Raw genomic sequence first — 12,488 nt, 5'->3', positions numbered from 1 at the left:
AATAAGTATGAAAGAGATCAAAAGAATCGTGGCTGAAATGATTGAAGCTGCTGTGACAGATGTCTGAGCAAAGAAAGTCAATTAGATGGCTAGTTTCCTATACTTAGGTAGTGTAGGGTTGCCATATTTCATATATGAAGATCCGGGACGCTTCCAAATTACGAGAATCTTTGAAATGCTTAAAATGAAATGAAGTGTTATATACTATTTTACTGTCTTTCAATAGATAGAGTTTTCAAGTATTACGTAATCACATTTTTATTCATCTTAGTAAACCTTCTCCTCCATAGTTAAGTAAACGTAAGCAGATTATTAACCCCCTCCTCTGATAAAGAAAATTGTTCATTTTTTAATTTCTCAGAATCTGTTATGTTTCGCGGCTTTCAGAGTCTGTTTAGCCTCGTTCAGGGTATGATGATTCCTTTCACACATTTTGTCTGTTTGTGTAGAATCCTTTTTGAAGAACGGTTAATTCATTGGCAATATGTCCATTGAATTTTTACTTTATTTCTTTGCATATACGCTTACGTCAGCATGACACCCCTTTTTTTTCAAGTTTTGTATTCAAGTTTTTTTTTTCAACTTTTGAATTGCAATACTCAGAAGTTGAAGAGCATACTTATATACCCAATCCTGTCAAAAGCACACTATAATATTGCCTTCTTTTCTTCTTCGCTGAAATCCGGGACTTTTAAGGGTCCCGAGAAATATTTTCGGGATGCTGGGACGCAGATCTCGATTCTGTGATGGTCCCGGATTTTCTGAGACGAATGGCAACCCTAAAGTAGTGTTATGCAATGTAAATAAAATAGCAACGTATGAAATGGTGAAATGTCTGTGGATGTGGTGATGTGGATGAAATGGTGATGTAGATTACTGAATGAATAGTTACAACAAGGAGTTAAATGCTGAGTACTACATTGTATGCAGTAGAAATATGAACATTACGAAAAGACCACAATGTTTCTTGTGCTTTTGTTTTCCGGGTGGGCGTTTCGGTTCAACTCAATATGTTTAGACAATCTGTGCTCCAGAATGACTGAAGACAGGTTCTGTATTTTCGTATGGGAAATGTGCGACCTCCAATGAACAGAGTTGGCTTATCCGGGTTTCTCCATCTCACATTATTCTCCGCTGGTGGTAAAAAATACCAATCTCGTTTTCTCAATAACCAGTATCAAACTCATTGGCGTCGCAGTACATAAACTTTGGGGGGACAGACTACCGGGGGGATTGGAGTATATAAAATACCCCCAGAAAAGTGGGGGTCCTCCCCTGTATAAATAAAAAAATAGGCCTTGTGCATTGCATTTTAAAACGGTTTTCAATTTAAAAACAAACAAAAACTTTAAAAAATTTTGTGTTTTCTTTTTACCTTTGATAGTGCAGCTTTTTGGAGAATGTGGTACTAAAACATACACACAATTTACAGTTGTTTATTCAAACAGAAAATTCAACCTTCTTTTACAATTTTAGTTAAAGTTAAATGATATCAAGTGTATGTCAAAAACAAAATAATGATAAAAGATAGTGTAAAATGAATACTTATAAACAATAAAGTTTTGGAAACAGATTTTAGGCCTACAAGCCTATAACAAATATAAATGAGGCTCAATAATGTATAGTTGAAAATTAATTGATTTTTTTTTCTTTAGCTAAATTAAACATGCTTTAATGCCCGCTATCTAAACAAAAAACAGTTTGTTACTTTACAGTTTACTCCACCTTCACCTTCATAGTGACAAAAACTGGCTGCTTTTTTCACAATTGGAAACAAACTTTTGTGCTACTTTTTTCATATTCACTTTGCCCAACGTAGTATTATTTTGTGAACGTAGCAAGCTGCTACATGGTTGAGAGGGTCTATGTGACCTAAGATACTTAAAATATTAGGGGGGACGAAAACCGTTTTAGAAATATTAGGGGGGACACGTCCCCGGTGGGATTGACGTCCGTGACCAAATTTAAGCAATTCTTCTAAACAAAAGTTGCAGGAACTTTGTTTTTCGTATGAGCACTGTCTAAAAGAAAGTCTTGGTGAGTGTATCCAACTGTCACATGATTTAGTCTCTTCTGAACAGAGATGCTATCCTGGAACATTACAAAATCTCATCTCGAGAGCGCAAAAGTCCCATTTTACCTCTGAATTTCCCACATTATATAAGTAATTACAAATATAATATGAAAAACGAAACTTCTGTGTGATACTTACTTTTTGCAATATCATAATGAAATATCCGTAAATTTTGATCTAATAGTTTATGAATAAGTGTATCCCTAATCGCAAACAAATATATATGGTTGTTAGAGAAATGAAGAGTTATATTACGACTTCCTGTCATCACCTTATCTTGAGAGTAACAATACGGAAAAAATAAAATTCTTTCACCACATAATTTTTGAGAGACGTCTTAAAAGTTGATCGTTTCTCGTTTGCTATTTTCCTTTTTTCTTTAATTCATTGTCTTTTTTCTGATTTCTTAATCAAACTAGTAGCAATATCTCCGACCCTATCCGGCAGTTGGGCATCTAAATTTAAACTGGCCAGATGGCAACCTTAGACATTATTCAGAAAAATATTTGCTAACATATCCTACCCATCACCCCTCTAACGACGCTCATATATATATGTTGTGTGTACTTGACAAGCCGAAAGTGGATTACACTCTATCAAATGTGGGGAGGGGTAGAGAGGGTACCCAATTGGCTTAAGGCCGACCCTGTCTTTCGAAACTTGGCTTGAATGACTTGAAAGTTCGATATTTTTACACAGATGAAATGGATAAATTTGCTCCGGGATATTCCTAATTTCCGTGTTATATAATATTATTTCTGTTCTATTATTATTATTATTATTATTATTATTATTATTATTATTATTATTAATAATAATAATAATAATAATAATAATAATAATAATAATAATAATAATAATAATAATAATAATAATAATAATAATAATAGTAGTAGTAGTAGTAGTAGTAGTAGTAGTAGTAGTAGTAGTAGTAGTAGTAGTAGTAGATTTAAATCTCCATTCTTACTACTGTATTCGTATAACTTTTATATTTTACATTTCCTTTTATTTATTTATTTTTAGTAAAGGAACCTGTCGCATTCTGTGGCTACATACTGGCACGCAAGCGGAAGCAGGATAGCGAATACTATAACCAGAGTAAGTTTAAGTTTTAGAATAATAACATTAGAGCCGCTATAACATTATTATTCTGGGAATTGTACCTGTGTATCTAGGAATTGTTTCGAACATCTTAATTGGCTAATAGTCTATTTCAGAGTTCTTTATTGGCAATTTCCATTTTCTGTGATGAGAACGAACACAGCGCCACTCAATTGAATCAGACATTCTCTTCTCCCAGAGACTCTGACATTACTAGCAGAGTATTGTGTACAGTGGTCAGAGTGAGAAAGGCTAACGATGTTCGTTGCTATGACGTGTTTCAGGCAGTCACGCAAACAGGATGCGAAGCTGCAACTTCCTTGTATAGGCATATATATTTAGATGAGTCACCATTTTCAAACACCAGTTAGAAGTGTTCCTCAACATTGAGGATTTCAAATGGCAAGTGTATGGCAACAGTGATGGAGAAATCCCGTATTACTGTGACACTAAATGTAATTCAAAATGAAAGGTACTTCTGGTTTGAAACAGTTAAAAATAAGTATCATACTTGAATATAGGTCAAACACATTAAAGTGCATACACTTGTGATAAAAAGAAAAGAAAAGGAAAGAAAATACATTTTTCAACATTACTTTACGTTATGGTACACAAATCGATATTATAGTGTTTTCTTACTGATGGCAGCACTGTCGACTTAACTAACTAATCAATAGGTCTGTCGATTGCTTTGAAACAACTCTATAAAAATAGTAAGCATGTGTGCCTTTTGCTTAATTTTTGTCTAAAAGTTTTTAAAATTTTTATAAGCAATTGTAATCCTCGAAGCCTAATCTCAATTCTTTCTTTTTCCATTGACTCATGGCGGATCACTTACTGCCACTTCACAAAGGCCAGACCCAAGGCTAAAGCAGCGACGGAATGAAGTGATTCCAGTTAATTCGGCATCAAGACTGTGACTAGGAATTAAACATAAAGGTATGGCAAATATATTTTCATTTTTTAAACTTAAAGCAAGCTATACACAGCAGGAATTGGTATCCTGGCGCTGATGTAAAAGTTGTGGTTTTGGTTCTTTGGAGTTTAACGCCCTTTTTTTTTTTTTTTTTTCGAGTAGCGCAATTTTAGGTTTTGCTGGGAGCAAGAGTGGAGAGTTCTCCACCGATTAGTTTCGCGTTTTTAATTAGTACATTACTATAATTATAGACCTCTTGGATGCTAAGTAACCTAACTCCAGATATGAAAATTTCCAAGAGTGAAACTTAAAGTTCAATATATCATGAGCATATTCATATTTCTGCACTTTTCATAACGTAGCATTTTTCCTTCTGCACTTTTTATAGATGTGGAACTTTTCTGTAATGTTGGCAACCGAAACCATAACTATGGAGTATATGATTTTATAATTTAGAGCTTACAAAAATCTTTAAAAAAGGTACTCATCTATGAAAGTGAATGAAATTATTAGTACATTAAAAACCAGGGTTTGAAGAAACCCGAGTATTTAAAAAAAAAACACCTGGGTCCATATGGGCTTTTTCGGGTATTTTCGGGTTTAATTAGGTTTTCCGGGTTTATTTTTTTTTTTTTTAAATATTTCAATGTCTTTGGGGTAAAAGTATTAAAATGTGATTTATAGTTCAAGATTGTCATTGTCGCAACTTGCAACAATTTTCTGTTCACTACTATTTTGAAAATATGTCCGCCATTTTAAGATTTTACATTGAATCGCTGAGGAAATATATACAGCAAATTAAGAATGTATCTTGCTTCTTTCCTCAAAATTTCAATTTAAAAGTCCGAAAATTGCACCCTGTAGCGTGGACACCTGCTACTTGAAAAATGGCCTATCAAGTAAATGTTTCAAAATGTCTTAAATGAAATTAAATATCTTCCAGCTTAAAATAAATAGTTTTATTGTTGAAGTATTCACTTCCGATGATTTGTGCGTACAATTAATTGCGTGAATTTCCCGAGCACTTCTTTCACGACGGCTTTCCCCCGAAAATGCAGCTTTCTTACTTGTACATCGATACTTCCACTAGTACGGAAGTTTAAATTCAGCACTTGAAATAGTAACGTTACATAGCTTTCGGAACTCGGAGCAATAAGCTTCTGAAATTTGACAAGCATTTTTACGCTATTGCTGGTGTTACTTCTACAGAATGCTTATTTGAAGAGTAGCAACTAATGTTTGAACTAAACTACTGTTGTTGGAAAACCAAATTTTACTGAAGAATAGTTTTATTACCAAATGTGTGAAATAATACAAATAGTTTTACTAATGTATTTACATATTTACTGGTGGTATAGGCACCTATGGCCTTACACTCGTTAAGCGAATGAGGGATAACGTTCCTCGGCGTCGCCGAGTCGGCGAGCATACTATCCGTGGAAAGTATTTTCTAAAATATAAAATTGCATATTTTATTTCAAATAGGTTATAAACACAATCCATACATCTCAAGCTAAGGTAAGCTTCTTTATTCATTCAGTGCATTCAGAACTTTATATAGGCTAACATTGAATGTTGTTGTATACTTTAACATGGATCTTTAACATCTAATTCGCCCACGGAAAGTCCAAAATTTGATAAAAATCACATTCAATGTGATCACTTTAGTTGTATCAATAATATACTAACAAAAAGCTCAAAAACCCAGGTGGGTTTTAAAGTTGGTTTTTCAGGTGGATACAACCCGAAAAAACCGGCGGGTTTTGTCGGTGTGGGAAATTTTGGGCAAACCCTGTTAAAAACCATTGGAGTTAAGCTACTTGCACCAAATGGTCCATAAAAATCAGTACTTCTTTCATCATATAGTACTAGTATTCTCAGGAGCTACGAAGCAACACGCAACATATGTTTATCTTCATACAACAGTTTACGATAAGGAATATAATATCCTAACATTGTTGAAAAGCATATTTAATAATTTCTTATTTAAGAAGAAAGAAATACAAAAATACGTGATATTTATGAGCTTAATATTATAAGTATCAATAATGTGCGCACCTCTGTTAGGAGTATGTGTGTCACTTTTAAAATCTATGGCTTAATTAGTAAATGGACCATGTGTTACTGTGGTCAATGTTTTGTATTCTTTCTTCCGCACTTTTCATACACGTAGAATACTTCGTCCTGCACTTTTCATATACGTAAAGTTCTTTCTTCTCCACTTTCCATACAATTGTGCTGTGTATGAAAACGTTAGTGTCATGACCTACACAAATGTTATGACCTTTATCAGTGGCGTATTTAGAGGGGCTTCCGGGCTTAAGCCCTCCGAAGTCTTACTTACTATAGTAAAGTATATGAAATATCTTGCTGAATCTTCACATTTTCAAGTAAAGCCCCCCTTCCCCCCGAAAGTTAGCAAAACCCCTACCGAAACAAAATCGTAAATAGCCACTGACCTTTATAAAGGTTTTTTAAAAAAAAAAACAAGAAAAAATTACTAAAACGATGTTCTAAAATTACTAAAATATTCCATTTTAGTTTCAAACAGTGGTTGATATCGTCGACATAAATAATAATAATAATAATAATAATAATAATAATAATAATAATAATAATAATAATAATAATAATAATAATAATAATAATAATTATTATTATTATTATTATTATTATTATTATTATTATTATTATTATTATTATTATTATTATTATTATTATTATAAATAACTTCTGCACTATTAACTTAATCTATATATATATATAAATGAAAGTGACTATGTTCGTGACTTCGTACCGCTTGAACCACCTGACCGATCTTAGTAAAATTTTCAACATAGATGAGATTCGAGCCTGGAATGGTTTTTATCATTTCATTTTGACGGTGCAGCTTAGGGAAGATAGGAGGAGATATATTAAAACTGATCGAAAGTGACCGATATTAGTGTCAAATCCATAGTTTTCAGGGGCTCTGGAATGAACAGTGATATTTCCGATGCAATTTTAATCTAAATTCAGCCCTTCATGTCCAAAATGAATCTTGTTCTCCCCGTGCGAGAAACTGCTATTCTGCTAGTCTATTATAATTGTGTGTATATTAGGTGATATTAATAGATATTGTTTGTTTACGGTGATGATAACTCCAAATATATATGTGAGATCTTCCTACCATTGCTTTTCTTCCTTCGTGATATGTTAATAACTAGTAATACCATGACAGACACGGGCTATTGGGAACCAGTGTGTGATGCTGACTCGCAATTTCTTTCTATATATCCTTTTATGGTTTTCGAAACATTTTTTTAAAATACAAAGCAATTAATAATAAATGTTTGAGCTGTGAATTGAAATTTGAAAGTGATTGTATTAATGTGAAATTTGCCCCAACCAAACATTATTTTCTAAATATTTCTATATATTTTTTTAAAAACCAACTTTGTTTTTCTTGGAAACAATTAGTAGCAAACTAAAACCAACGATTTGTTTGGATTTCGAACCGAAATTTGAAAGTGATTGGAGCAAAGTGGTTTTCTAAATTGAAGTTTGTTTTTTAAAAGTCTGTTTTTTCGAAACAAACTCTTTTCCTTCAAAATAATAAGAATTGAAAAAAAAAAAAAACGATCAGTTGTGTGTGGTGGGCAAAGACAGTATAAAGTAAGTCACCAACTTCGTTTTCCAAATATCTTCTTATGGGTTTCGAAAGAAAGATTTTATATATACATATATACAATCAATAACGAAGAAGAACAATTGATTCATTTGTACTTTACATCTCTGGTGCCTTTTACGAAATCCAAATTGATCTTTCTCTATCATCTTTTCTATCTTACTTTCTAGCTGCCTGTTCAGTAGGCGCGCAATAACCTCTCCAGCGTAGGAGATAAGGCCATTGGTTCTGTGATTGCTGCACTTCTTTGCTTGGTTTTTCTTGGGCAATGCAATCATTGTAACACCAAGAAAATCCTTTGGCCGTTCTCCACTCAGGTAGATCTTGTTTCTAAAATGAAGTCAGTACTTTCATTGCATTGTTTTCTAATCCCTTGAGAAAATCTGCTGATATGTCCTCGTCTCCAGTAGTCTTCCTCCTTTGCATCTTTGATGGCTTGTATTACTTCACTTTTCAATATACTGGGTCTTTTTTCATCATTCACCTCTTCCTCTGCTTCGATCGCAATATATTTGGGACAGTTGGGGCCACGGTGGCTCAGTGCTAGAGCGTTCATCTCTAGTGCATGAGGTCCTTGGTTCGATCCCAGCTTGCGCCAAGTGAACTTTGTGGTGGACAAACACCAACCACATGCGTGGGTTTTCTCGGTGTTCTCCCGTTTCCTCCCACTTTCTTCATTCCACCATTTTCTTCATTTATCATCATCATCGTTTCCTTTACCCTAGTCGGCATAACTGTGGGACGTAAAACTTAATGATTTCATTTCATCTTTGGGACAGTTCTGATCATACAGATCTTTTATGTATTCCTCCCAAATTCTAAGGATTCTTTGATGATCAGTGACTACATGACCTTTTTGATCTGTGTTTCCAAACGTGTGTATAGTTTTGGTAGCTTTCCCTTCTAATTCTTGAGCTTTCTGATACATCAGATCATATCTGATGCGCCATTGAAGTTTCATTATTTCTTCACATATCTGTTCCACGTATTTTTCTTTGGCTTTATCCTACTTTTTCTCAATAAATTCTTCAGCCTTCTGTACTTTTTGATTTCCGTTGTTTCCGTCCTTCTGCGTTCCTCCATCTTCGTAAGTATCGCTTCAGTTATCCATGGTTTTCTCGGTGCTCTTTTTATCTTGCCAATGTTACTGTAGAGTACGCCTACTAGAATCTGTTTAACTTTTCCCCAACTATTTCCTAGATTGCCTACCACATCACCCATATTTCTTCAATCTTTTCTTTCACATCACTGTCCATACTTCTGAGCCGCTCAAAGTTCCATTTCGATCTCTCCTCCCATTTTTCTGGGATTATTTTAACCAGATTTGCACTTCTCCACTAGGAATAGTGATCCGAATCAATGTCCGCTCTGGTAGTGCCTTCACATCTCGTACACTATTCCTGAAGCGTTGCTTGACAAGAATGTAATCGATTTGGTAACGTTTTTTATCTCGTGGACTTTTCCAGGTGTACAGCTTGTTTCTTTTTTATTTTCTTTAACCACGTGGTCATCACCACCATATCATGTTGCTACAGATATCGATAAGCATTTCATCCCGCTAGTTTGTTCTAGTCCATATGGTCTCACCGCCTTATTCGCACCTTCTGCTCCTAATAAGCTGTTCAAGTCTCCCATTACTATGGCGTTGACCTTACCTCTTCCCTTCTGATGCAATGTGTATCTAATCTCATCGCATATACATTATTCAGGATATTATTTATACTTCTACTTCATTGTCATCACGGTCAGTTGTAGGCATATATACGTGTATTAATACAATATCCAATGATTTTGACTTAGTTTTACAAACATCAAGCGGTCACTGCAGCATTCCACTTTGGTTATACTTATTGTTACTTTATTCTTCATTGCTATCGTGACATCATTCTCGGCCTTAACACCAACCGAATAGAATTATATAATTTCACGATACTATTTCACATTTGTCTGACAATCTCACTTTACTCAAGTTCGTACGTTACAGGTACCTATACTGTAATGAAAGTCATTATCATTATTATTTTTACCTCTGATGATTCTTCCCGGAGTAATCCCTATCTGGAGATTCGAACGAGGGACTATTTTTACCTCTGGATATTTCACCTCAGGAAGTACCATCATTATATTTATTCTCCTCCTTCGTTCCTCTTGGAAAAAAGATGATGTGGTAGTATTCCCATTTCCTTTCCACACCTCCATGCCGTTGACCACCTTGTGATTCATCTGCCTTTTAGGACAGTTTCCCCTCCTAAGAGCAAGAAGGTGCCCTGACCTCCGCACCTGGTAGAGTTTACTCCTTATCTCGGGAGTCAGTTGGTCCCGACCTACGTTAGCCACCTATACAACGATTAAAAAGACACTGGTTCCTTTTTATATAAACTTGAGCCATTAAAAAATACACACTCCGTCCTTTTTTGATTCCATTTATTTATATCTGGTTGTCTTGACAACGACGTTCCAAAGACTTATTATTTTTTGAAATATTTGAATATCTTTATACATTGACAATCATATTATTTAAAACATTTCTTTCTCTGCTTCTGATAGTAAAAATCAGCCAGACTAGTACATGTTTGGAATATCTTATGGCCCAAAAATTACAAATATACAATGTACTGTTGTATATTATGGCGCCCGACGGACTTTTCTTTTTATTCATTAACTTCATAAAAAGAAAAAGAATTCTAGACCGTCTACATATACATGTTAATCATTCGAGTTTTCGAATACACCTCGTATACTTAAAAATTACAATTCATATAACTATACATATATATTATACTTTATTGTATCACAATATTATTATCATATTTATTATCGTATTTATTTTGAACTTTATCATCATTTTCATTTATTTATACATTTCAACGGCGATAAGGCACATTCGAAATTTTATTTGCAAGTTATTTGATTTTAAGTCCTTTTTCAGGTCCATTAAATGCTGGTTACTAGCTATTAATTATTTACTTAGGCTTCATGAAGAATATTTCGAGAAAGATGTATGTGATATTTATATAGTTATTCTTTGAACACAACATGATCCAATATAAGATATAGTTAAACAAAATATAGATTAAGATTGAAATTTCGATAATAATCAGGACATAACATAATAATTAACGTCTTATTAACATCATAGAACTTGAATAAGATACGAATAACAAACGAAACCATAATGATAGCAAAATAAATTGAATACGATCTTCTCGGACATCGAAAATCCATCCTAAGTTACATGGCTAACTAATTCCTCATAGAAAACAAAGCTTATTAACTTCAATATATATCCTCGCGTTACAAAGATGCTTTTAAACATACTTCGATAACATGGAACACGAATAATGTGATTGATAATACAAATATCAAAGAAAACACATAACATTAAGGCACTTGACCATATTAAGAATCAATTTGATATGTCCCTTCAGACGCCCTTACATTAGGTTAAGTTACATGACCAATGAATTTGTTTGGGTTACATCGTAAGTCACAAACCGGAATACAGTCTTGCGTGTTATTTATATCTACAGTTCTTAGTTTCTTACTTTGAGAATTTTCGTCATCTATGGGATTCATACGAAATCCCCATCGAACGTGATTAGATCTAATGCTTACATGCTTCTTAGGCGAACGTAATCGTACTACACTAGGATTAGGTCGAGTCACACAATCACAGTTACTGTCACTACTAAGGTTAGGCTCGGTTGTCTTACCGGTAACACTAGGTTCAGTTCTCCTTCGTTTCACTGGAAGTGAAATATCGTGTCTTCTACATAATGGATCTGTATTTGTTCTTTACGTGATATCTACGGTATTCTGTCCTGCCATGATTTCTGCTTCTTCTGTGATTAGACTCAGTTACATTACCGGTACATATGGATTTAACATAACCTTTTACATTGGGATCACACTTTAATTTCACATGAATGTATCGAAGTTGGTCTCGATTAACGTTAGTTCGGTTCAAGTTGTCACTATATTGTACCATTGAAGGATTTTCAAAAATTTTGCAACGTCACACCTGGATGACTGAAATTAACGCACTGCATTACGTTCTGCGAAGACACCATCGGACCGTTCACCAACATCATTCTGGTCTTTTTGTTGAATACACAATTCAACACCTCCAATTCAATTGAACAATCACTACAAGCATTGGTGGGAACGTACGTTTTCTTACTGAATTTCACAAATATTGGAATCAACTTTCTTCCTGCTACATGAACAAATGTCGTGTACATATCACCAAACGGTTCTATTACCATTACCTCATTTCCAGCATTAATATCATATAGAATATATCATGAATACAAACGATCAATAGCGTTCATGAGACGAAAATGATCATAACTTCTCGCACATTGATACATACCAAAATCTTCATTATACACATCAGTAGGACAATTAAAAACATTTGAACGAAGAGAAAAGTTAGGATAATCTGATCCAATCAGTTCGGCAGTACGCTTATACGAACATTCATCTAATTTTATTTGAACATTCAAATCAATAATATCATATTTAATCATCGATGCAAACTTAGGATTTGTAGAATGTTCAAGTTCATTTAGCGCGTTCCTGCTGACTGATGATGAGGTTTCTTCAGTAATTGTCTGTTTCAATTCTTGCCTCCGTACTGTTCGTTGATCTATCCATTGGTTTAGTTTTTTTAGTTGTTGATTCAATTTAGCAAACTGTTCAGCTTGGTATCGAGCTTGGTCCTGAGCCTG

The 12,488-nt window shown here is 34.1% G+C and overlaps 1 protein-coding gene across 1 annotated transcript in view; it reads left to right on the top strand.

The window, feature by feature from the left end:
* Positions 1-3,081: 3,081 nt before the first annotated feature.
* The window catches only part of LOC145673382 (structural maintenance of chromosomes protein 6-like), a 260,927-nt gene continuing 251,520 nt past the window's right edge, over positions 3,082-12,488 (top strand). Inside the window, exons 1-2 of the mRNA XM_081743030.1 lie at positions 3,082-3,172; positions 4,029-4,114. The gene's annotated coding sequence lies outside the window, so the exon portion shown is untranslated. The remainder of the gene's footprint in view (positions 3,173-4,028; positions 4,115-12,488) is intronic.

This window comes from Thermobia domestica, chromosome 16, assembly GCF_964235325.1.
Source record: "Thermobia domestica chromosome 16, izTheDome1.hap1.1, whole genome shotgun sequence".
Taxonomy (NCBI): Eukaryota; Metazoa; Arthropoda; class Insecta; order Zygentoma; family Lepismatidae; genus Thermobia; species Thermobia domestica.
The sequence above is the reverse complement of the archived record's forward strand: the minus strand, read 5'-3'. Positions and strand labels throughout refer to the sequence as shown.